This window comes from Protopterus annectens, chromosome 16.part0 (assembly GCF_019279795.1).
Source record: "Protopterus annectens isolate FY-2018-M chromosome 16.part0, PAN1.0, whole genome shotgun sequence".
Taxonomy (NCBI): Eukaryota; Metazoa; Chordata; order Ceratodontiformes; family Protopteridae; genus Protopterus; species Protopterus annectens.
In genome coordinates, this window is record NC_056750.1 from 296,047,654 (window position 1) to 296,073,593 (window position 25,940).

At 40.4% G+C, this 25,940-nt stretch overlaps 1 protein-coding gene across 1 annotated transcript in view; it reads right to left on the bottom strand.

Annotated features, from left to right (window-relative positions):
- The window catches only part of LOC122790850, a 183,190-nt gene that overhangs the window by 54,828 nt on the left and 102,422 nt on the right, over positions 1-25,940 (bottom strand). The gene's annotated exons all lie outside the window — the stretch shown is intronic.

The following is a 25,940-nucleotide window of genomic DNA, read 5'->3' on the forward strand; positions in this document are numbered from 1 at the left end:
CTATCAGAATTCTAGCAGTTAACACTATAAGTTACAGTAATTGTTTTTATCACAAACAAGTCACAGGTGAAGGAAAACCCACAATAAGTCTATGTCTTAAATGTTGGTGAAATGGGAGTCAGTCAAATGAGTTTTAGGTCAAATGAAATTTAGGTCAATTGGGTGTCAGTCAAATGAGTTTTAGGTCAAGTGAAGTAGACCTATATATATATATATATATATATATATATATATATATATATATAGAGAGAGGTTTTCTGCAAAAAGAGTTACAGTGACATGACCTCTCAACATTTCTTACTAGTATCATATTCACTGGAGTCTTGTACCAGCATAGTCCTACTAACCTAATAATATTAACCTAAAACATGGAAAGTTCTTATTTCAGGTTTTTGCAGGGGGGGGGGTCAAAAAAGAATCTGTGTGAAAGTCAGACAGATGTGAACAGTCATTAATGGATTATTCATTTTTTCATTTATACTTTAATCTTCTGTCTCTTCCCCCATACGCAGACACATGCCAAATATGCAATTATGTTAGTGCGGATCCCAAAGCTTTCATAGATGCACCATGTGCTAGTTAAATGGATTGTGAACAGAGATGTACAGAGCTCAGAGATGTACAACACTCCTGCAGTTTTTACATCTAAACACTACAGTTTTCTATACATCTTTTATGCCACATCCATCTTTCAAGGACCCAGAGAAACAGATGTCAGCAATGAATATTCATTACAACAGCTTCTCAAGGACATATGTATTCTCTAGTATTACAATGAACCAAGGGCTGTGTCCCTGTAAAAAGCAGCAGGGAGCTCTGATTGTCATCTCTCCTGCTGTAGTGATTAGTTACTAGGTCATGTTAAAGTGCAGTACATATGCAAATTACTTACTCCTGTTTTTTTTTTATAAGAAATGGCCATATATTCACCAGCCAGGTTACAGAGTATTTTGTTTCACTGCCTGTCCTCTTTTACTCATGAAAAACAATTATTTTGCATAAAGAAAAAAGAAAGAATCTCAGTAAACTAGCAATTGCACCACTAGAACTGGGGAAATTATGCATCAAATATTCAAATATATCAATCAATTTCCAGAACAGAAAACTTATGCTATGTATGTCTTTTGTGCCTTGTCTTTATTTCCTTCTGTGCACTGCCATCATAAAAGTAAGCTCTAGAGGACATGAATATACTGTACATTTCCAACTTATACATGGCAAAGTGGGCATTATATAAAGTGATTGATCTAATGAGGACTTTGTAAAGAAATGTGCTAACTCATAAAGTCAAGATCTAGTCACAATTTGTTTATAAGCTGTGCATTATAGAAAGACTTTCTTATGACTCTGGGCTCATGTTGGTCAAAAGTTAGGTCACTGTACACACAACTACTACTGTTTTAGAAGCAGGTTTGATTATTTATAATCACAGAATATATGGTACTTAGACAATCCCATGCTATCACCAGCAGCTTAAACAATGAACAGAGCTAACCCAGCAGCTTAAACAGTGAACGGAGCAAGCCTAGCAGCTTAAACAGTAAACAGAGCAAGCCTGGCAGCAGCTTCAACAGTGAACGGAGCAAGCCTGGCAGCAGCTTCAACAGTGAACGGAGCAAGCCTGGCAGCAGCTTCAACAGTGAACGGAGCAAGCCTGGCAGCAGCTTAAACAGTGAATGGAGCAGCAGCTTAAACAGTGAATGGAGCAAGCCCGGCAGCAGCTTAAACAGTGAACGGAGCAAGCCCGGCAGCAGCTTAAACAGTGAACGGAGCAAGCCCGGCAGCAGCTTAAACAGTGAATGGAGCAAGCCTGGCAGCAGCTTAAACAGTGAACGGAGCAAGCCTGGCAGCAGCTTAAACAGTGAATGGAGCAAGCCCGGCAGCAGCTTAAACAGTGAACGGAGCAAGCCCGGCAGCAGCTTAAACAGTGAACGGAGCAAGCCCGGCAGCAGCTTAAACAGTGAATGGAGCAAGCCTGGCAGCAGCTTCAACAGTGAACGGAGCAAGCCTGGCAGCAGCTTAAACAGTGAACGGAGCAAGCCCGGCAGCAGCTTAAACAGTGAACGGAGCAAGCCCGGCAGCAGCTTAAACAGTGAATGGAGCAAGCCTGGCAGCAGCTTCAACAGTGAACGGAGCAAGCCTGGCAGCAGCTTAAACAGTGAATGGAGCAAGCCCGGCAGCAGCTTAAACAGTGAACGGAGCAAGCCCGGCGGCAGCTTAAACAGTGAACGGAGCAAGCCTGGCAGCAGCTTAAACAGTGAATGGAGCAAGCCCGGCAGCAGCTTAAACAGTGAACGGAGCAAGCCCAGCAGCTTAAACAGTGAATGGAGCAAGCCCGGCAGCAGCTTAAACAGTGAACGGAGCAAGCCCGGCAGCAGCTTAAACAATGAATGGAGCAAGCTCGGCAGCAGTGAATGGAGCAAGCCTGGCAGCAGCTTAAACAGTGAATGGAACAAGCCCGGCAGCAGCTTAAACAGTGAACGGAGCAAGCCCGGCAGCAGCTTAAACAATGAATGGAGCAAGCTCGGCAGCAGTGAATGGAGCAAGCCTGGCAGCAGCTTGAACAGTGAACGGAGTAAGCCCGTCAGCAGCTTAAACAGTAAACAGAGCAAGCCCGGCAGCAGCTTAAACAGTGAATGGAGCAAGACCGGCAGCAGCTTAAACAGTGAACGGAGCAAGCTCGGCAGCAGTGAACGGAGCAAGCCCGGCAGCAGCTTAAACAGTGAACGGAGCAAGCCTGGCAGCAGCTTAAACAGTGAACGGAGCAAGCCTGGCAGCAGCTTAAACAGTGAATGGAGCAAGCCCGGCAGCAGCTTAAACAGTGAACAGAGCAAGCCCAGCAGCTTAAACAGTGAATGGAGCAAGCCCAGCAGTAGTTTCATAACATAAATACATGGCAGAACGGAGCAAGCCCAGCAGCTTAAACAGTGAGTAAATGGAGCAAGCCCAGCAACAATTTCATAACATAAATACATGGCAGTGCTTACTGCGTGACTCTGGCAGCAAGTTTCATAAATAAATAGCAATCAAGTTACAAGTTTTTAGAAACTAATTAAAATAAATGCAACAATCACACTTCCACCTAAACTCTGATCTACTAAAGTGACAACTTATATCAAAATGGGAAGTTCTTAACAATGCATTTGGTCTGCAAGTTTTCTTTCTCTGTATTTCAGTTTATATCAAAACACCAAGTGAATCAAACTATTAATTCTTACTGGCCATCAGAGCAGATACCACTGCTGGGCTATGTGTTACAGGATTAAGAAGTTCTTAAAAACACACTGCTGAGTGTTACTTTATGATCATGCAACTGTATGTACCTAAAGTAAGGAAGAATGCAAGGGAAACAAGTTTCAACTCTTAACTATGTTTGAATCTCAATATCAAAACATCCGTTCCAAAGTGGGACACTGCTCCACCAATCCCTGCACCTGTGGCTGTTTAGCGTGATGGCATACACAACCGCATGTTAACCCGCAGGGTTTGGGATATATCAAGCACATCCAAACAGGTTAAGTCATGGAGAGAGTTACTAAACTTTTTTGTAAGACCGCAGACAGAAGTAGGAGCAGAGACAACGAGTGTCAGCATCTGTCACAAACACTACCCGTCTGAGGGGAGCCCATCACAGTCCACTGCCTGCTGTCCACAGACTTTCTACAACCAGGATAAACATACATAACTACTTACAGTGGGTGACTCTCTGGCAGCAATGATGTGATTCTCTTCCCGCGCAGTGCGCGCATGTTTGTATTTAAAATTCATGCAATGCACGCATGACTGTTGGGTCCTACAACTGGTGTTTGGTGCTGAAAAGTGCTATGGTTTCAGTGCCTATGCACAGTAGACAAAAACAGGTCACAAACACCTGTTGCGTCTGTGCAACTGGACGGGATGCAAAGGGCATTCTTAAAGAGGAACGCCCTTTAAAAAAGACAAAACTTTTTTTTTAAATTAAAATAAAATTTATTTCTCGGCCAGCCGGTTCCAGGGGGGTGCAAGTGCACCCCCTTGCACCTACCTGCGGGCGCCCTTGCCTACCTATGAACCTATGAACCTATAGCCCTTGATTCCATTTGCAGGTATTAGGCTAAATAAACATTGACCTTCCTATTCAGGATTCTAGGGCTTGAACTGAGTCACCTTAAATTTGAAAATCTTGCCCTTTATTTGTTTGCCCTTTGGATAAGGAAAGAGAAAGCCTGTATATACAGCTAGATATAAATTTGACAACATTGTTCACCGATAACCACTAATGAAGTAAGAGCAATGTTTTCATGTTATTTTCAATTACTGCAAATCTCTGGAACTCAATTTTGGGTGGTGCATTGTTTTTCAAATGATTATCAGTTTTCATTTCTTTCACTGCATTACACCAAGTAATCATCATTGACAAATGCTTGTTTTATATTTTGTGTATTATTTTCACAGACTCGCCATTAAGACAGACATATTAGGCCTCAGGTACTATTCAATATGCTAATGACATTATTTATCAGATCTATATCGTGTTATCAAAAAATGAAAATGTCAAACGGCACAACAGCGAAAGTGCCGAAATGCCGAAGGTCAGTTTTTGAGATCGCAGTGCAGTGAAGATGGGGATATTTGCCCTTTCTTCACCGTAGTGCGATCTCGGAGTTGGAATATATATTTAGCAGGAGGTGTGGGGGGGCACAGCCCCCCATAATACCGAATTTGAGTTTCGGCATTTTCGTTCTTGTGAGCGTTCGTCATTTTGCTTCTTCGATGTTATGATATAGACGCTATTTATCAAGCTTTTCTTGCCGATAGTCTGCTGATTTACTTTTCTGATTTCATATATCTTTCAGACTTTTCTCTAACACTCTTATTTATACGTATTTACTCCTTTTCTCCTGTCCTATAACACTAACATTATCCTAACTGCACAGCATAGTCTGTTCCAGTATGTTTAATCTCCCTTTGTTCTACATTATTGTTCCAATGTTTTGTCTGTCCCATATGCCTTTGATCTGTATTGATCAGCTGATGCAAGATCGTTAGTCTGCGCTGATGCATCTACTTAATCTTCCATGTACATGGACAAATATTTACATTTCAGAGCACAAGCTCATATATTAAAAAGACTTTAAACTGAGAAAGAATCTGCAGCTACAGTACTACTAAGCAACATTTACTCTTTATACTAACTGTAATTTTACAAAGTAAGAAACAAGTCTTGTTATTCAAGGAATTGACAATACTGAGCTTAGTATCATTAGCATTTTTCCTTTTAAAATCTCACATTATTTTATTGCATCTGCTCTTGAATGAGCTTCAAGTGCACTAGGCTGTTAAAGGGATTTGTCAATATTCTTACCTTCACGCTTGTTTTATTGTTGTAATGCCTCCTTCTGTGGTTTCTCAATAATCGTTTCATGATTTACAATCATTTTTACCTTTTTTCTATTTTTCATTGTGTGATGCTCCACCTCATTGTAATTCTTTACAGAATGCCCTCTGACCTTTGATGTCATATTAAGCATTCCACTGAAGCTGTCAGTTCAGGTCATGAAAGCAATTCTAATGACAAGTTTTTTTCCTTGTGAAACTACTGATGTGCAAGTTGTTTGCTTAACTTCTGAAGCTGGGATTTGAAATCCTTACAAGGATGACCCTTAATTGAGTTCAGCGGGAAGTTCAGATGACAGCAATGTTGGTGTTGATGTGTTTCCATACCATAGTGAAATCTTGCTCTAAAATGACTAGATGGCCAATAATCTTGTATTCATCCTGTGCTGTTATGTCTGTTTGGCCATATAAACTGTACCATACCCTCCTGTTTTTAATCCAAAAAGAGAAAAGAATGGCAGGACACTGCTGGATTAACTCCTTCTTTATTAAAACAACCAAAACAGCCAAGGATAAGCGCTTTCGGGTGTGATACCCTTCATCAGATAAAAAGGAACAAACATTGCCATTATTTTAAATTAAAAGCCAACCAATCAGCAATCAATAAACTACCCCCCGTTTTTGTAGGGCGGGTTTCAAAGGAACCATGTCATTTAACCCTGGGCTCCTATGAGCCCTCAGCTCCAAGATCCATTTAGATTCAAGGGATTCTGTCAACAACCTTATATCCCCTCCCCTATTATTTAACCTTGCGTTAACCACAGCCCTGAAGCTGAAAGTGTGTGTGGAGTGCTGTTCAATGTGCCTATAAATAGCATTATGCACATTTTTATTTCTGAGATTGGAAAGATGCTGTAGAATTCTGATTTTAAACATATTGTCGGTCTTCCCAACATAATATGCTGTGCAATGTTCACATGTAGCCAAATAAACTATGTGACTAGTCCTACAAGTAGCCTTTGCCTTAAGGTGGTACAATTTTCCAGTAACAGGATGTTTAAAAGTTGCATTCTTATTAATGGACGGACTGGCTTTACATAAGCCACAGGGAACACTGCCTGGGCTATCCTTAAATGAATTGGATGTAGTAAAAGCCCTTTCAGTGCAAAGGATGTCCTTTAAATTCTTATTTCTCTTATATCCAAAACTGGGTCTAGTTCCTATTAGGCCCTTTAACTTATTGTCACTTCTTAAGATGTTCCAGTTGTTAAAGACTATATTTTTTATATCGTTGGTATTACTACTATAGGTGACAAACAACTTAGGTTCCCTTTTTGTATATCTCTGTGGAACTTTGGCCTTAGCTTCAGCATGCTCTTGTCTGATCCATGGTTTATATTTACTATCCCTTTTCTGCCTACTATTATTAATGACCTCACTGATCATCCCCTCATTGTATCCTCTGTCCAAAAACATTGTTTCAAGGACTCTATATCTTTCTCATATTCTATATCATTCATTGATATCCTAGATATTCTGCCTGCCTGGCCCTGAACTATGTTGGGAAACATATGACGGGGATGCATGCTATCAAAGCACAGCAGACTGTTCTTCCAACAATCCTTTCTGAATAACTTCGATGAAAAACCATCACTAGTTTGTGTGATACTGACATCCAAAAAATCTAAGCTGGTGTCAGAGAAATTCAACTTAAATCTAAGGAAAGATGTGGTGGAGTGTAGGTAGCTGACAAAATCTATTAGCATGTCTGCATCACCCCTCCAGAAGAAAAAAACATCATCTACAAAACGTGTATACATATACACATGTTGTTTCCATAGTGGATGTTCTAAAATTACATCTTTCTCCCAAAACCAAAGGACCAGGTTAGCGTATGTGTTAGCACAGGGGGTGCCCTTAGCTACCCCCTGTGCTTGTCTATAAATTTGCTTGTCCCCTATAAAGACATGCTAATAGATTTTGTCAGCTACCTACACTCTCTGACACCAGCTTAGATTTTTTGGATGTCAGTATCACACAAACTAGTGATGGTTTTTCATCGAAGTTATTCAGAAAGGATTGTTGGAAGAACAGTCTGCTGTGCTTTGATAGCATGCATCCCCGTCATATGTTTCCCAACATAGTTCAGGGCCAGGCAGGCAGAATATCTAGGATATCAATGAATGATATAGAATATGAGAAAGATATAGAGTCCTTGAAGCAATGTTTTTGGACAGAGGATACAATGAGGGGATGATCAGTGAGGTCATTAATAATAGTAGGCAGAAAAGGGATAGTAAATATAAACCATGGATCAGACAAGAGCATGCTGAAGCTAAGGCCAAAGTTCCACAGAGATATACAAAAAGGGAACCTAAGTTGTTTGTCACCTATAGTAGTAATACCAAAGATATAAAAAATATAGTCTTTAACAACTGGAACATCTTAAGAAGTGACAATAAGTTAAAGGGCCTAATAGGATCTAGACCCAGTTTTGGATATAAGAGAAATAAGAATTTAAAGGACATCCTTTGCACTGAAAGGGCTTTTACTACATCCAATTCATTTAAGGATAGCCCAGGCAGTGTTCCCTGTGGCTTATGTAAAGCCTGTCCGTCCATTAATAAGAATGCAACTTTTAAACATCCTGTTACTGGAAAAGTGTACCACCTTAAGGCAAGGGCTACTTGTAGGACTAGTCACATAGTTTATTTGGCTACATGTGAACATTGCACAGCATATTATGTTGGGAAGACCGACAATATGTTTAAAATCAGAATTCTACAGCATCTTTCCAATATTAGAAATAAAAATGTGCATAATGCTCTTTATAGGCACATTGAACAGCACTCCACACACACTTTCAGCTTCAGGGCTGTGGTTAACGCAAGGTTAAATAATAGGGGAGGGGATATAAGGTTGTTGACAGAATCCCTTGAATCTAAATGGATCTTGGAGCTGAGGGCTCATAGGAGCCCAGGGTTAAATGACATGGTTCCTTTGAAACCCGCCCTACAAAAAAGGCGGGTAGTTTATTGATTGCTGATTGGTTGGCTTTTAATTTAAAATAATGGCAATGTTTGTTCCTTTTTATCTGATGAAGGGTATCACACCCGAAAGCGCTTATCCTTGGCTGTTTTGGTTGTTTTAATAAAGAAGGAGTTAATCCAGCAGTGTCCTGCCATTCTTTTCCCTTTTTGGATTTTGCTGTTTGCTGTTTGGTGGGACTTTAGTCATAGCACACAACTTTTGGATTTTGGACCTCCTGTTTTTAATGAAAATAATATTATGTTGCATCAGGGCTGGATATCCAAAAGCATACTCAACAGCTGTGTGTGCGTATGCGTGTGTATGTTTGTGTGTGTGCAAATCTCTACCATACATACACATATGTTTGTGTGTGTGTATGTGTGTGTGTGATTGTGGTGTATTGGAGGGTGGAGTAATCTCTTCATTTAAACTGCATAGTGAAAGGTTTTACTTTCTATGCCTAATTTAAAAGCAAATGTTTCCATCCAGCGATGTAAACATGGCTTTTAATTCCACATTATTAAAGTATTTGGTTTGTAATGACACTAAAAAATATTAATATTTATGCTACTCTTGCAAAAACAAATCTTCAAAGTTGGAAAGTTAGAAGAATGAAAATGAGTGTTTTGCAGTATGTATTTCTTAAGAGGTGTACAAGCCATCTGTGTACAGTTTTTTTGAATACCACTCAATCACATGCTATTTATTGTTATGGTTCTAATGTAGATTATTCTAAATTACAGTGGTATGATAGCTCATATCATAAAAGTAGTTCTCCTTATGTGTAATTTACACATACCTCTCAACTGTATAGATTTTGGCAGGATGTCCAGATTTGTGCCTCATATTTTTGGTCCGTTTTTCATAAAATTTGTAGTTTTCTGGCAAATTGGTGGCAAATCATTAAAGACTAAATTTTGAAAATAATGACATACATTTGACTTTCAGACTTCATATCCTTCAGAAAATTCATACAAATGTAAAAGCTGTTATTTTATCAACTTTCTAAGTTTGTAAGAGCAATATTTAAAAATTGACCCTATTTCCGGGCCTTTGTCCCACTTTTATTTATGGCTTTGCATAGGTTTCTTGATCTAAGAGGTGGAGGGGTACAAATTTACATTTAGTGAGGAAAGTAGCTGCATAAGATGTGCACATTTTCTGAAATGAGGTGGAAATAGAAGCTCTTACGCAACCTTATATTTTTAAATAAGTTCGGAAGATACTGTTAGGAGACAGTTCAAAAACGAACATATGCTTGTATTCATAATGTAAGATCCTCAAAGTAGGGCCTTATTAGATATGTACAAAGCAGAAAAATGCTATAGAATGATTTCTTTCTTTTTCAATGAAACTGCACTAGCTGAAGTGATTAATTATTTTTTTGTTTGGCTTATTGTCTCACGTTTCATACAGTCATGATCCAGCAAGCCCTTTAGCTGAACTGGTATGCATTAATAAGATTTGTTAATGACATTATCATTTTAAAATGACATGCCTGTGAGTCTTCTTATCTGATTTTCTGGTGCATTATCTCCCCATTGCTTTTATCTGCTTTTAATGAGAGCACTCTGCATAGCAACACTATCTGCTAGTATGCATTGCCAAATGTATATTTCATTGACTTCCAAATGCCTTTGTACTCCTAGGCGTGGCATACAGTGATGTAATGGAAACATACACACTTCAGTGCATACCTCCTAGTACACCACCACCTTCTCTCATTGCAAAGTATAATACCAATGTGGGGTAAGTACTTTCATGGGGTCCGTGTTTATCATTTATTTATTTGACATTTTTTTTACCAGGAAAGCCCGCATTTCACTTGTTTCCCGCCTTTCCTGTAACTAGTCTAGTCCAGATATAGATTTCCTGTATCCAGGACTGCTTGTAAGCTTCTGTGAAAGTCTGCTCTTCAATTTTTCCCCTAGATCTGCTAGTTTTCTCCTCTCCTCTCCTCCAGTTTTACTAGCTTTTTAGTCTAACAATTTAACAGACTTCTTGTAGCAATTATTGTAGCACACAAAAGTGCTACCAGCACTAAACGTTCTACAAGGAAACAGCTCCAGTACTTATTATTAATGCCCACCCCTCCAGGCATGTCTAAAGGTCAGTTCGCTGGGCATCCTGAGGCAATGTAGCAACTGCCTCATGTACACTGACAACCCTCTCCTCTTACCTCCCAACACTCAGACTTGTGAGAGATGCACTTATATATCCAAATTGGAAGCCACTTAACTCTCCAGCCAAGACTGAAATAGCTGGTCAAGAGGAGAAGGTCAACACTTTTACCACACCACATGGAACACATAGCCCTCCAGAACACACACCAGCACTGCCTTCACATAAAAACACAAACCACACACCCACCTTCATGGAGGCTCTCAATAAAAATCTACACAAACACCAGAGACTTCCAAGGCAGAACACTAATCATGAGACACATAACTCTCCTAAACAGTGTGCCACTCAACCAAAGTCCCTAAGGGAAAACAGCATGCCCAACACACTAGTCATAGGTGACTCGATAGTGAGGCACACTGATGACCCGCTCATTAGGTTGAATAAGGAGAAAGTAACAGTCAGCTGCCTGTCAGGTGTCAGGCCCTGACATATAATGCATGCACTCAGGTCCCTCAGTACAAATATGACTCTGTCATTGTACATGTTGGTGTGAATGACCTGACATGCACCTCCCTAGACTACATGAAAATAGACATGGAGAAACTCTCAGATTATATAGCCCAGGTGGGTATGACCCTAGCCCTGAGCAGCATCCTACCATCACCCAGAATGATACTACAGTATAAGCAGAAAATGATTGATTTTAACAATTGGCTAGGTTTCTGGTGTCATTCTAAGGGGATCCAGTATCTGTCTGCCTGGGATGACATGACTGACAGACCTCGATGCTTTGCCAAAGATGGCCTGCATCTGTCACCCCTGGGCTTCTGGATACTGGCAAAGGCTCTTGCCACCCCATAGTGCCTTTTTTAGGTGGTATTCCAAAGACCAAATTACCACCATAACAGCTACAAATAAATGCAATCTGAGGGTCATGCTGCTCAACACTAGAAGTCTAAATCTCAAAATGCACTCGCTCGAAGCACTCCATAAAATGGAGAACATCAACATTTGTGCTGTAACAGAGACCTGGTTCAAGGCAGCAGAAAGCACCCTTGCACTACCAGGCTATAACGCATTCCACACCTTTCTGCCCCAGAACTTGGACCAAAGGTCCAAAGGCAGTGGTGTTTCCATATTCATAAAAGATGCACACATCTCCAGACTGTTAGCCCAACACAATGCATCAGAGATACTTCAGGTGCAGCTAACATTGGGTAAGACAGCGATTCAGGTTGTAGCCTGCTATAGGTCCCCAACCATGTCCCAAGACTCACACTCCATGTTCCTAAGCACCCTGGATAATATTAGGGTCCAACCCAACAGACTCATACTGGGCAACTTCAACTATACCTCCATTAACTAGGAAAACTATTCATGTACCAATACACTTGCCCAATGTTTCCTGGAATTCATTAATTCCAGTGCCCTGAACCAGCTCGTTCTTACCCCGACTAGAGGTAGCAACGTCTTTGACCTGGCCATTACTAACATGGACGACCATTGCTCTACACCAATAGTCAACTCTTCTCTGGTTAGATCTGACCTCAATCTAATCACCTTGGAAATCCACATCCCTCCCCCACCCCACCCTGCAAAGGTAACCACCATGAAAAACTTCTCCAAAGCAAATTTTGGGTTCTTAAAAACAGAGGTGGCTAACTTCACAGCACCCATGAAAATTGAGAATAGTTGCATGACTGCCGAATCATACACCAATGCACTGTACGAACACATACACAAATGCATGTATCTCACCATACCCAATAGAACCAAGACTCTCTTCTCCAAAAACAGGAAGCCAATCTGGTGGTCCCCTGCTCTAAACAAACTCTACAACAGAAGGAGGAAACTGATGCGGAATAAGGTGAAGTCCCAAGACTGGAAAAACTCCCTTATCAGCCTCAACAAAAAGTTGAGATCCCTCATCAAATCCTCTAAAGATAGCTATGAAAACAGAATTGCAGCAGATAGTAAGGACAACCACACGGTCTTCTATAGTTATGTAAAGAATCTTCATGGCAAAACCCAGATTTGCTCCGAGCTACTGCACAATGGTACCTCCTATACTGAGCAAACAGATATTGCCAATATACTGGCCGACAGATTCAGTGCCAACTTTAACCCCCCCCCCCAAGGACCAAACACAATACCAGTAGATTGCCAGGCACCCAGTATTACTGCTGCACTGGTTAAAACAGCACTGTCCAAGGCCAAGAATACAGTTTCTATGGGACCTGACAATATCCCTGGCTGTGTTCTATATGAACTACAGAGTGAACTAGCACCTCACCAGTGTGCCCTGTTCAATCGCAGCCTCACCTCAGGCTTTGTCCCTGATGAATGATGCACTGCCACAGTCATCCCTCTCCACAAAGGATGAGTGACTACAGACCCTGGGAACTCTCGCCCCATTAGTCTGACAAGTCTGATATGCAAAGCTATGGAACGCATTATCATGGACCTAATAAACAAGGATATAGGGAATGTCCAAACTCTGGATCCCACACAGTTTGGTTTTGTGAAGGGTAGATCATGCCTGCTCAACCTGGTCAACTTCTTTGAGTCAGTCACCAGAGCTGTGGATGAAGTCAAGGTGGTTCATACAGTCTACCTTGATCTGGCCAAGGCCTTTGATACCATTCCCCACTCAGGAATCATAGAAAAACTCACTAAGCTAGGCATCAACCCCTATATCACTGGGTGGGTTGCAAATTGGCTCACAGATAGAACCCACAGTGTGAAAGTAGCTGACTCCAAGTCAGTCTGCTGACCAGTCATGAGTGGAGTCCCACAGGGTTCGGTCCTGGGTTCTCTCCTCTTTGGTATCTACTTCTCTGAAGTCCAGGCCAACACAAAGGGACTCTGGCTGACAAAGTTCACAGATGATTGCAAGTTGGGAGTTATTATTAATTCCCCAAGTGATGTTGACATCCTACAGAAAGGCCTCACTGAGACCAATGACTGGTGTCAGAACAATGGCCTTAAGCTCAATGCTAAAAAATATCATCATCCCCTTTGGGAAAAACCCAGCTCCCATGAATTACCAAATCGATGGTAGTCCACTGAACACAGAAGGCGTTATAAGAGATCTGGGAACACAGGTTGACAGCAACCTCTCTTTTGACTACCACATTGCCACTGTGGTCAGAAAGTCCTGCTATGTGGCACATCTCATTACTAAGGGTTTTGCATCCAGGAAGAAAGAGGTCATTGTCTCCCTCTACTCTTCTCTCATTAGGCCAATCATCGAGTACAATGCCCAATTTTTCATGTACCTCACTAGACACCTGCAACAACTGGAGAAGTCACAAAAGTACCTCACAAAGAGGATCCTTGGCCTTAAACACTTGTCCTATATGGACCGACTCAAAAAACTCCAACTATTCTCTGTCTCATATTACCTACTTAGAAGCGATCTCTGCTTGACAAACAAAGCCATGTCTGACCCAGCTCTGTTAGAAATGCTACAGCTAAAGAAATCCCAGTCCCTCCACACCACATGCTCCAGAGACCTCAACCTCATTACCACAATCAACAGAACATGCTGGAGGGACAGGTTCATAACCCAGAGACTGCCCATGTTATGGAAAAGACTTCCCACACAGGTCAAACAGAGCACTTCACTGCCCCTCTTCAAGAGAAATCTTGATGAGTGGATGGGAAATAAAAAATTCACCCCAGGGATCACTTCAGTGGCTCTACTCGACAGAGGCACTGGGAACTAAGGCCGGGTGGCACGATGCCAGGGTAATTCTATAGGCTAGGCTTGTAAAGGCTCCAGGGCCATTAGCCTAGTACACACCTACGAACCTATGAAAGTCTGGCTGGGGCAAAACAGAGTTCCATTACAGTGAATGCCCGGGGTGAAAAGCTCTACAAATAACAGAAATAACATTACAGTTTATAAACTTGAATAAATACTACAAAAGTAAAAGTTTTCTAAGATGGATTAAAAAACACAATCTAAACAAGTATGGGCCCAGTACAGAGCTCTGTGTGACACCCTGACTGTTACCAAGTATTTCACTTGTCCAATTGCAATATGACACTTGCCATGCCAGGGCGTGTAAGCTGTGAAGCTATCCATCATATCAAGAGTACATCAATACCTAGTTGCTCTAATTTATTGATCAGTGTTTTGTGTATGACCCTGTCAAATGCTGAAGTTAAATCTATATAAATTACATCGCAACAACATTTTTCATTCATAGCATGCTGCAGATGGTAATATATCTATTTTCAAAATATGCATACTGATATATGGTATCAAATCCTAACCTTACCAGTTCTGACAATAACGTATCCAGTATTACCATATCTATTATTTTTACACAACATGAAAGTAGACTTAAAGGTCTGTATGGCTATTGGTTTGTCCTAGTCTCCTTTCCCTTAAAGACAGGTTTAATAAATGCATGTCTCCAGTCATGAGGATTCTCCCCATATTTATACAACCTAGTAAATACTAGCTATAATGGCACTGTAAGTTCTTGCTGAATTATTCTCATGTTATTATTACTAATTCCATCTCCTTTTCTGTGCTTGTTTGAATCTAGTTTGCATAGTTCTTTTTCAATATAATCTAATTTGAGTTCAGCATCTGAGGTTACCTGGATGCCACTAGAACAACGTATTTATGGAGCCAAACTGTTTTGCATAAGATGATGTAAATATATATGTAATCTGCTGTGTCTGGGAATAAATTTTAGAATCTAAACACGGAAAGATGTGAGTGTTCCGCTCACGAGGATTGGAGTTACGTTCATGTATTCGTTTATGGTGTAGTGTCGTGAGTTCAATAAATTTTGTGTTTATCCAGTTACCGTGGATTATTGAATTTGTCCAGCATTTCATTCGACTTTTGGGCAGCAGACGCTTATTGGAGAGACCGAAGGTGAACAATTTGTTTGGATTCTAGCACTGTTACGATGTCCTTCAACATCTTACCTACTGTATCTATAAATCGGTTTCCTATTATGCTCAATATCTTTATATAAATTTTCTTCAAATTTTTCTTGATCTTTCTTCACACTAATTTGTTTGTCCAGCTTGTTTTTTTTCATTTTTCGAAGTTGTAGTTTGACCTCTTTTCCATTTCTTATAGTTTTATCCCTCTCATTAATTAGGTATCCTGTGCTTATGGAGATATATCCCCATGACAATGAATGCCTAGATCCTGATGCTAAATATTTAGAACCTGAAAAGGGAGTTAGTGTGTAAGCATTTGGGAAGAGTAGGACTATTCCTCCTCTTTTTATTAATTCTATGTAGCCTGATTATATTATAGTTAAAGGGCAATATTTCTGTCCTTTATATCAGGATTAGCCAGGTCTCAGTTATGGCTAGGATGTCTGGGTTATACTGACGTATTTGGGCTTGAAGAGGGGTGATTTTATTACATATGCTTCTAAGATTTAATGTTAAGTATCTGTAGTGTTTTGGGGTGTGCTGTGTTCTTTGGTTAGGACCTGGTGTAGTGTTTTGGTGTGTGGTGTCTCTTTTGGTTGGCACCTGGGTTGGGGTGAATATCTCCATACTGCTCAATGTGGAACAAAATTGGTATATTTATAATAAAAGATTAGTTGTGGTGGTTAATAATTTTAATTTTATGGTGGGAGAGAAGGTGTGGAATATATTAGGCTTAAAAAATAGCCTCCAAAGCTAAGGATAATCGTAAGGCATTTTTAGTTATGTCTACAATCTTAAGGGCAACACATAACAATATGCAAAATTAATTGTAGAAGACATCACCTATACTCAGCTGAAAGATAAAGCAAATCTGCTGGCCATCAAATTCATCTTATATTTCACCTGTCCTTCACCCCCAGATCTCCCCCAAGAAATACTCTCCACCACGCCACTGCCAGTTATCATCAAAAACAGTTTGCCACTGTGCTCTCTAAAGCTAAAAACATGGCTTCAATGGGGCCTAACGATATACCGGGTTGCCTCTTAAACAACTTAAATCAGGACTTATCTAGCCAAACTGGAGGTAAAGCTCTCTCCAACCAAGACTAAACTTGACGGTCAAGAGGAGAAGGTAAACACTAAACCTACACCACCAAAATCCACACATAGAAACACAAAAACATTTGCGGAGGCTCTCAGTAATAATCTGCTCAAGCAACAGAGACCTCCAAAGCAGAAACTCAATCAACCTCCACCCCCCCAACTCAGTGTGCCACTCAACCACAGCCCATGAGGCAAAACAACATACCCAACACACTAGTCATAGGTGACTCTATAGTCAGGCACACTGATGTCCCACTCACCAGGCTAAACAAGGAGCAGGTTACTCTCAGCTGCCTGTCGGGTGCCAGAATCCACTGCATAACCCAAACACTCAGGTCACTCCACAACAAGTACAAATATGACTCTGTCATTGTCCATGTTGGTGTGAATGACCTGAGCTGTACCTTCCTGGACTACATGAAAAGAGATGTGGAAGAGCTCTCTGATCTTGTAGCCAAGGCAGGTATGACCCTAGCCCTGAGTAGCATCCTGCCATCACCCAGAATGATACTGCAGTACAAGAACAAATGATTGATTTCAACAATTGGCTAAGTTTCTGGTGTTATTCTAAGGGGATTCAGTATCTGTCTGATATGGTCGACAGACCACGATGCTTTTCCAGACATGGCCTGCACCTGTCACCCCTGAGATTCCGGATACTGGCTATGGCACTTGCTGCCCCTATAGTGCCTTTTTTAGGCAAGGTTCAAATGACAAATTCACCACTGTAACAGGAACAGGCAAGCAAAAACTGAGGGTAATGCTACTCAATGCTAGAAGTTTAAATCTCAAAATGCACTCCCTCGTGGCACTCCTTAAAATAGAGAACATCTATATCTGTGCAGTGACTGAGACCTGATTCAAGGCTCCAGAGAGCACCCCTGCATTACCAGGCTATTACTCATACCATACTTTTCAGCCACCTAACCTGGACCGGAACACCAAAGGCAGAAGTGTGTCCATATTCATTAAGGATATCCACACTTCCAGGCTAGTTGCTCAGCATAATGCATCTGAAGTTATCCAAGTGCAACTAACTCTGGGCAAAACTGCAATCCAAACTGTAGCTTGCTACAGATGCCCCAGGATCCCCACTCCTCTTTTCTTGATATACTGGAAAATATTAGGGTTCAACCAAACACCCTAATAATGGGCGATTTCATCTACTCCACCATTAACTTGGAAAACTACTCATGTACCAACTCCTTCGCTCAACGCTTTCTGGAATTCATAAATTCCAATGCCTTGGATCAACTTATCCACATCCCCACCAGGGGCAACAATATCCTAGACCTAGTCATTACCAACATGAGTGACCGGTGTTCCACACCTAAAGTCAACTCTTCATTGGCCAGATCCGACCATAAGCTAATCAGCCTAGATATCCACATCCCGCCCCCACCCCCCATTAACGAAATCATGGTAAAAAAATTTCTCCAAAGCCAACTTCATGTTTCTTAAGAGAGAAGTGGTGAACTTCATGACACCCATGCAGATGGACAATACAGTTACGACTGCTGAATCCTACACAGATGCACTCTATAAGCACTTACACGAGTGCATGGATCGTGCTATTCAAAACAGAACCAAGATTCTATCCTCCAAAAAAAGGAAACCAATCTGGTGGTCCTCTGCCATAAAAAACTCTACAACAGAAGGAAGAAACTGTTGTAAAAGAGAGTAAAATCCCATGAGTGGAGGAGTTCCCTGGTCAGCCTCAGTAAGAAGCTAAGATCCCTTATAAGGTCCTCCAAAGCTAGCTATGAAAACAAAATCACCACTGATTCTAGGGATAACCACAAAGCATTCTATAGCTATGTCAAGAATCTCAATGGCAACACCCAGATCTGCTCTGAGTTACAGCACAACGGCATGAAAATTATAGAACCAACTGATATTGCCAAACATCCTGGCAGATAGGTTCAGTGCTAACTTTACCCCCTCTCACCCCCGAAAGGGCCCATAACTATACAGGAAGAATGCAGAGTCCCTGAAATCACAACTATGCAGGTAAAAGCTGCACTCTCTAAAGCCAAAAACACAGCATCTATGGGACTGGACAACATCCCAGGCTGAGATTTACATGAACTTCAGAACGAACTGGCTCCCCACCTAAGCACCATGTTCAGTCATAGTCTCACATCAGGCTTTGTGCCCACTGAATGGTGCACAGCAACAGTTATCCCACCATCACAAAGGGGGAGCCACCACTGATCCTGGAAACTATCGCCCTATTAGCCTGACGAGCCTTGTCTGTAAGGCCATGGAACATATCATCATGGAACTCATAAACAAAAACATTGGTAACCTTCAAACTCTGGACCCCACCCAGTTCAGGTTTGTGAAAGGCAGATCATGCCTCCTGAACCTGATCGACTTCTTTGAGGCTGTCACCAAAGCTGTAGATGAGGGTAAGGTGGTTCACACAGCCAATCTTGACCTCACCAAGGCTTTCGACACCATTCCCCATGCTAAACTCACTAAACTAGGTATAAATCCCTATGTCACAAGATGGGTTGCCAATTGGCTCACTGACAGAACCCACACTGTAAACGTTGCGACTCCAAATCTGACTTCAAACCAGTGACAAGTGGAATACCACAGGGTTCAGCCCTGGGACCTCTCCTGTTTGGTATCTACTTCTCTGAAGTACAGGCTAACACAGAAGGCCTTTTGCTAATGAAGTTCGCAGATGACAGCAAACTAGCAGCCATCGCTGAGTCCCCAAATGATGTGGACATCCTACAGAAGGGCCTCACTGAGACAGATGTCTGGTGTCAGAGCCATGGCCTCAATCTCAATGCCAAAATGTGCATTGTTATCCCCTTTATTAAAAACTCTGTACCCATGAACTACCACATAGGTGGCAGTCTACTTAACGCCAAATGTGTGATATGAGACCTGGGGACCCAGGTGGACAGCAGTCTCTCCTTTGATAATCACATCGCCACAGTAGTCAGGAAATCCTTCTTCATGGCACACCTCATCACAAAAGGGTTCTCAACTAGGAAAAAAGAAGTCATTGTTCCTTTCTACTCGACACTCATTAGACCCATTACAGAGTACAACGTCCCTTTTGGAATTTACCTCACAAGACATCTGCAGCAGCTGGAAAGGCCACAGAAGTACCTCACAAAGAAGATCACTGGCCTCAAACAGATGCCCTACACTGACCATCTCAAAAAACTCCAGCTTTACTCTGTTGCATATCGTCTACTCCGGGGTGATGTCTGCCTAACATATAAAGCTATGTCAAACCCAGAGCTGTTGGACATGCTACACCTAAAGATATCCCAATCCCTCCGAGCTACATGCTCTAGGGACCTAAACCTTGTCACCACAATAAACAGGACATGGTGGAGGGATAGATTTCTGTCCCAGAGACTTCCCATACTCCGGAACAAGCTACCCATCTATGTCAAGCAAAGTTCCTCATTAGCACTCTTCAAGAAAAATCTTGGTAAGTGGATGAGAAATAGGAAATACCCCCCGGGATCACTTCTGTGGCTCTGCTTGACAGTGCCACAGGAAAATAACTTTCTTGGATGGCGTAAGCCAGGGAACCTTGTTGGCTAGGCTTACTTAGGCCCTTGGGCGGATAGCCTAGTACCTACCTATGAACCTATGAACCATTAGGATCTCTATTTAACCATAGCCTATGGACTGGCTTAGTCCTAATAGAGTGGAGGACAGCAACAGTTATCCCTCTTACAGACTCATAAGTTTGACTAGTCTTGTATGTAAGAACGTGGGAATAATAATCATTAACCTGATAAATAATGACAAACACTGGACCTAACCTGCTATGGCTTTGCCAAGGTCAGGTCATGCCTATTTAATTTGAATTCCTTTGAGAAAGTCACTAAGGCCATGGATGAAGGTAAAACAGTACATACCCCCTACCTTGAGCTGGCCAAGGCATTTGACAAAATCCCCCACTCAAGTATTTTAAATAAACTCACAAAACTGGGCATAAATCCCTATGTCACCAGATGAACAGCCAATTGACTAATGAACAGGACACTTGGTTAAAGTGGGAGAATTCAGATCTAGCAAGAGGCCAGTTACTAGTGGTGTGCCACAGGGCTCAGTACTGGGACCACTCCTGTTCAGAATATGCTTCTCTGACATCAAGGCTTATGTGGAAGGCCTCTGAATGACAAAATTTGCTGACAACTGCAAGCTGGAAGCAATCACTGAACCCCTTGAGTGATGTAGATATCCTTCAGGAGGATCTAGATTAGACAAATGATTGGTGTCAGAACCATGGTCTAAAACTAAATGTGAAAAAATACATTATTAGACTCTAAGGGAAGTCAAATACCCCTGCACATTACAACATCAACAACACACCCCTAATAGTAGACTTAGAGGTGAGAGATCTAGGTACACAGATAGATATTAACCTGAACTTTGTATCCACAGTGGTGAGGAAGTCCTTTTATGTGGCACAACTTGTAAGTAAAGGTATGGTATCCAGATCAAAGGAAATTATAGTCCCACTGTACTCAGCTCTCATTAGACCAATAATCAAGTACAATGTGCCATTTAGTATGTACTTGAGTAGGCACTTAAAGCAGCTGGAGTGACCTCAGAGGTTTCTCTCAAAGATAATATAGGGTGTTAACAAAATTAACTATTTGTATAGACTAAAAGCCGTAGCCCTTTACTCTGTTTCCAACCGACTACTAAGGGGTGACCCATGCCTGACTTACAAGGTACTCACAAATCCAGCCCTAATGGAGTTGCTACACATCCACAAGTCAAACAGCATGAAGGTTATCTGATCTAGGGATCTAAACGTAGTCAGCGACTCAAACAAAACATGCTGGAGAGACCTTTACCTGGCCCTCTTCAAATACAGTTTGGATCAATGGATGGGAAGTAGCTAATTTACACCTGGGTAGTGCCTATGCCTGTTATGGACAGGAGCAATCTGTAAGATACTCAATTTACAGGCCGAAATCCATGCCATCCTCTTGCCCCTATGGGCATATATTGGGTAAAATCAGGTTATATTGGCTAGGCATGTAAGGCTCTTAAGTCATTAGCCTACTAATCTTCCATGAACCTGTGATCTTATGAACTGAAGAGGAGGAGAAGGAGTAAGGTCTGGAAAAAAGGAAGCAACATGGATGGAGTAAATAGAAGGGTTTTATTTTTCTTTGTGAAAGAGAGGGTGTTTGAATTGATTCAAGGTGTAGGATGCTGTAAGAGAGAACTGAGAGAAGTTTTAATGAAGTGGGTGAGGTTAATGAGTGGGAGGGTGTAAAAGTTGTGGAGTTTCTGGGTACATAATATATGGTATGTGTGGGCTGTTGGGTATATATTAGTTTATCAAATTATCATTTCATCGAACCAGGGAATGTTGAGATGAGAACACCAATACTTAAAAAGATTGCAAGATGTAAGTATTACAATCCACAACACCAAAGGGAAGACAGGCTGCCTGTCTTCCCTTTGATGATGTGGATTGTGATAATTAGGTCTTGTAATGTTTTTAAGTTTCAATGTTCCCTCTGGATGTTTCTGGGTTCAATGAAATGGTAATTCCATAAACTAATATAAACTTGCATTGGTGCAGAGTTAAAGGAGGGGGGAGTAAGGGAACCATAAGAATGATGAAGTGGGGGTGGGTGAGAACTGGGGGTAGGATAGGGGTGCAGAGTGAAGCCTGAATGAAGTGGGGGCTGTACCAAGCAGGCCTACATCCTCGCTAGAGTGAAAGGACTAACAGAAATATAAAAAAAAATCAGTTGATTCCCTATAAAGCTCAGAAAGATAAGAAGGCTCATTTTTAGCATTATTCTGGATCTCTCTACTATAATTTATGTAAAAACCCTGTTAGGCTGTTAGAATGCTTTACTATAGAACTTTAAACTTGTGCAAAACATTCAGAGGAATGCATGTAGGTAAGATAATAAGAAAGAAGATTTAGCTATGCATCATATAGTCAAAATAGAAGAAGGGCCAGTAATTACTTTTAGTTTGAGGGGAAGAAGTGCTTGGCAGGACAACTGAAGGCCACCAAGAAGTTTAACTTTTGAGGTGTTGGGTTGCTTCTAGCTGTGTGCACAAGAGCCAGTCAAGACTTTTTCACATATAAATATATGTTTTTCTGTTTGGCTACCTATTTTATAGTTTACAGAATAATATATTATGAAGCAGTAGAAGTTAATTCATTCCTACTTATATATTTTCATCAGACAGTCTGATGGGCTATTGGGTTTTTTGTCACTGGAGATTAGAAAGAAACTTTGCCCAAGAAGAGGATATGCAGTGGATTGTGACTAGAAGGGAGAATAGAGAGAGTTTACCATTAAATACATTATCTCATTAAAGGGTAGAGATGAATACCTTATCACATTAGCAAAATGAAATTAATACTTTATCACACTAGTAGGAAATTAAATCTAACAGGGAGCTTCTGTATATAATATTTACATCAACAGCATCTTCTAACAGAAAAGTGAGGTACAATACATATTTGGACTGTTGACAAAATTATAAAACAACTGAGTAGGTTAGAAATGAATACTGAATAGTTTGAGTACTTTTGTACTCTTTACAGCCATTATTTCAATTAGTCTTTAGTTTTCTGCACATAATGTTGTTGTGTCTTTCGGCTTTTTCCCGGTTAGGGGTCGCCACAGCGGAACTCTGGTCCACTAATGATTGGCAGTAGATTTTTACGTGCCGAGTTGCTGGCCCTGATGCACAACCTTCAATGAAGGTACGCCCATTCACGCATGTCTCCACACAGAAGCCGCTCTAGCTGAGAATCGAACAGGACAACGTCTTACTGTGAGGCGACAACGCTACCGCAGCACCACCACTGCAGTAATAGTTTTCTGCACATAATATAAAAATTAAATATACTATTGGACCATATAGTGCATAACCATTACAAAAAAATCACTTTTCTGCATACACCTCAGTTACATTCACTATTTGTTCACAACTATTATCGAGAATATGAAATGGGGTAATATAATAACTTATACAATTATGAATTCCGGAGATGGTCCAAGAAATAATTTACTTTTGTTGAGTTTTGAACTGCACTCAAATAGAAGCATCACAATGTAAATTAACAGGGAAGTTTGCTGCTGATGTATGATGTATGTAATGCCAATTCTTAAACAAAATACTGGTAACATTTTGTATTTTTCTTTCCCAAGAAAGGTGAAGAAAAATCACCTTACCCTAACTTGCCAAATTTCCAGCTGACTGAGTCTATTTCTTAACTGATGTAATTGGTGGTACAGATAGATGCCCTGCCCCTGTAGCATTGGGTTGGCCAGGGACTGGTAGAGTTTATGAATAACTCAGTGTTTTTTAACTTATGAGTTATATATATATTAGTTTAGGGTGCAGGGGGAGATGCTTTTTACATAAGCATGGAGAGTTTGCCCCCATGTAAAAATAAATGATGACTGTGAGTGAGTTTGAGTATACAGAATGTTGGAGTGTGGATCACTGTAAAGTGAGCTGAGAAACTGCATCGGAGTGGACTGCATTTTATCAGTTCTCATGGAAACAGACTTTCTACTTATAGGATTTGAGCTAACTCTCAGTATCTAAAGCTGAGCTGTGTAATTTACTAGGCAATAAAATACTTCAACCTCTCAATGCAACTTAACTCAGATTTTTCTAGCTCCTTTTTACTTATTAGTAATGCCAAAGGTGATTAGGCATTGCAATACTTTTGGAATTGCTATGTAAATGCATGGTAGCATAGTGGCCAATCAAGTTACAACGCATTTTAACTCCGGCAAAATATCATTGTATAACTCATTTCATTCTTTTCCCTTGAAAATGCTAGCAAACAGGAACAGCTGCACAACATAGGCATTTATTGCTCTGTTTATTTCTTTACCTACAACTGAAATCTAAGGTTAAAAGATCAGCTCTAACACAGAATTGTAGCTGTCACAGAATAACATGCAAAGAAATAAATACATGAATAAATGAATAGAAACAAATTACCAAATATCTAAACATTAAAGTGAGTTAAATCTGGTTCATTCGCTGCCACAAGCAGTGTCAGGATAAAATACAAAGGAACAAAAATATAACTTTTCATTTCTATGTGATGCCTGGCATCAGCTTCAAAAATGAGCAATGTCAACAATTTCACACTGAAATGATAGAACGTAGCAGAATAACAAGAGAAGGAAATTGTAATTAAGAAGCATGTACAAATGTTAGTAGTTCAGGAAAAAAATCTAGACATGCTATTAGATATTGCATAACAAAGCTGCATTGTATATGGAGTATTTCACAGGTGAATACAATGTTGACTGAGTATACAAGAATATCCTGGGTAAAAAGTTAACATATTACCATTTTGGTTGGAGTTTTATACTGCATTTCCAGTACTACTAGAGTGTACCAACGAACATGCTTTACAGAAATGTCAGAGCAAAGCAAAAATGAACTATATGCTTATTCTGAAATGTTAATGGCTCAGGCATTTGCTTTCAACAAATCGCTGAACTTGGGTATCTGGTGACTTCTGCACTACATTAAGGCATAATGTAAAAGAAAACATTCTGACTTTCTCATCATTCATGAACTTTTGTCACCACTACTAAACTGATGGTAAATTTGGTCTTTCCCTTTTAGACCTAAGTAAATGAGAAAAGAAGGCATTCATCACAATTTTCCCCAAATTAATTTCAAAATGGCTTCAGAAACACAGTGCACATTTCTTTGATAATAAATCATAAAATTAAAAAGCAATTTCTATTTTCATCTCTATTGCTATGTGCATTATAATGCCTTGATTTTGATTTTGTTTCCCAATTAATAAAATGCTCATGGAGTAATTATCAGTTAAACAGGAATTCTGTGTCATTAATTCATTGCAGTTGTATTTTTTAAGCAGATTCAGGCCTAATTTAATTACATTTGTAAAGTTTATGATGAGGGCAATGGATAAATTCTTAGAGTTACAAAGGGCTAATTTGATGCACTGAAGTACTTCATGTGGCGAATCAGCAGGGGATCTTTTTTTCATTTCCAAGACCTTTTGCATTAATTAAAAATCCCAGCTGCCGAGATGGCAAGTAGAAAATCTTAAATGTTGCCTGAATGGCTAGCGTGTTTACAGCAAATATAATTTCCATTTCTCCTGTTTAAAAAAAAAAAAAAAAACAGAGATGGAAAGACAAAAGAAAGATCTGAGAAAAAACATAGTACAATCCCTGAAAGCAACAGACTTTATAAATCCATTTTCACATCTGCAACATTAATATCTGGCACTAAAATTATTGGGCAGAATTGACTGTATTCAGTGTCTGTGAATGGAGTTTTGCATGTCATTTATCTTAGGCATCTTCACACTGACATTTGCAGAACAGGTTTATTGTCATTCATAATCACATCTACTTTATTTAGTGCACTTCTTATAGATTTATTGATATTCCAAGGGCACTGAATCCTATTATTCA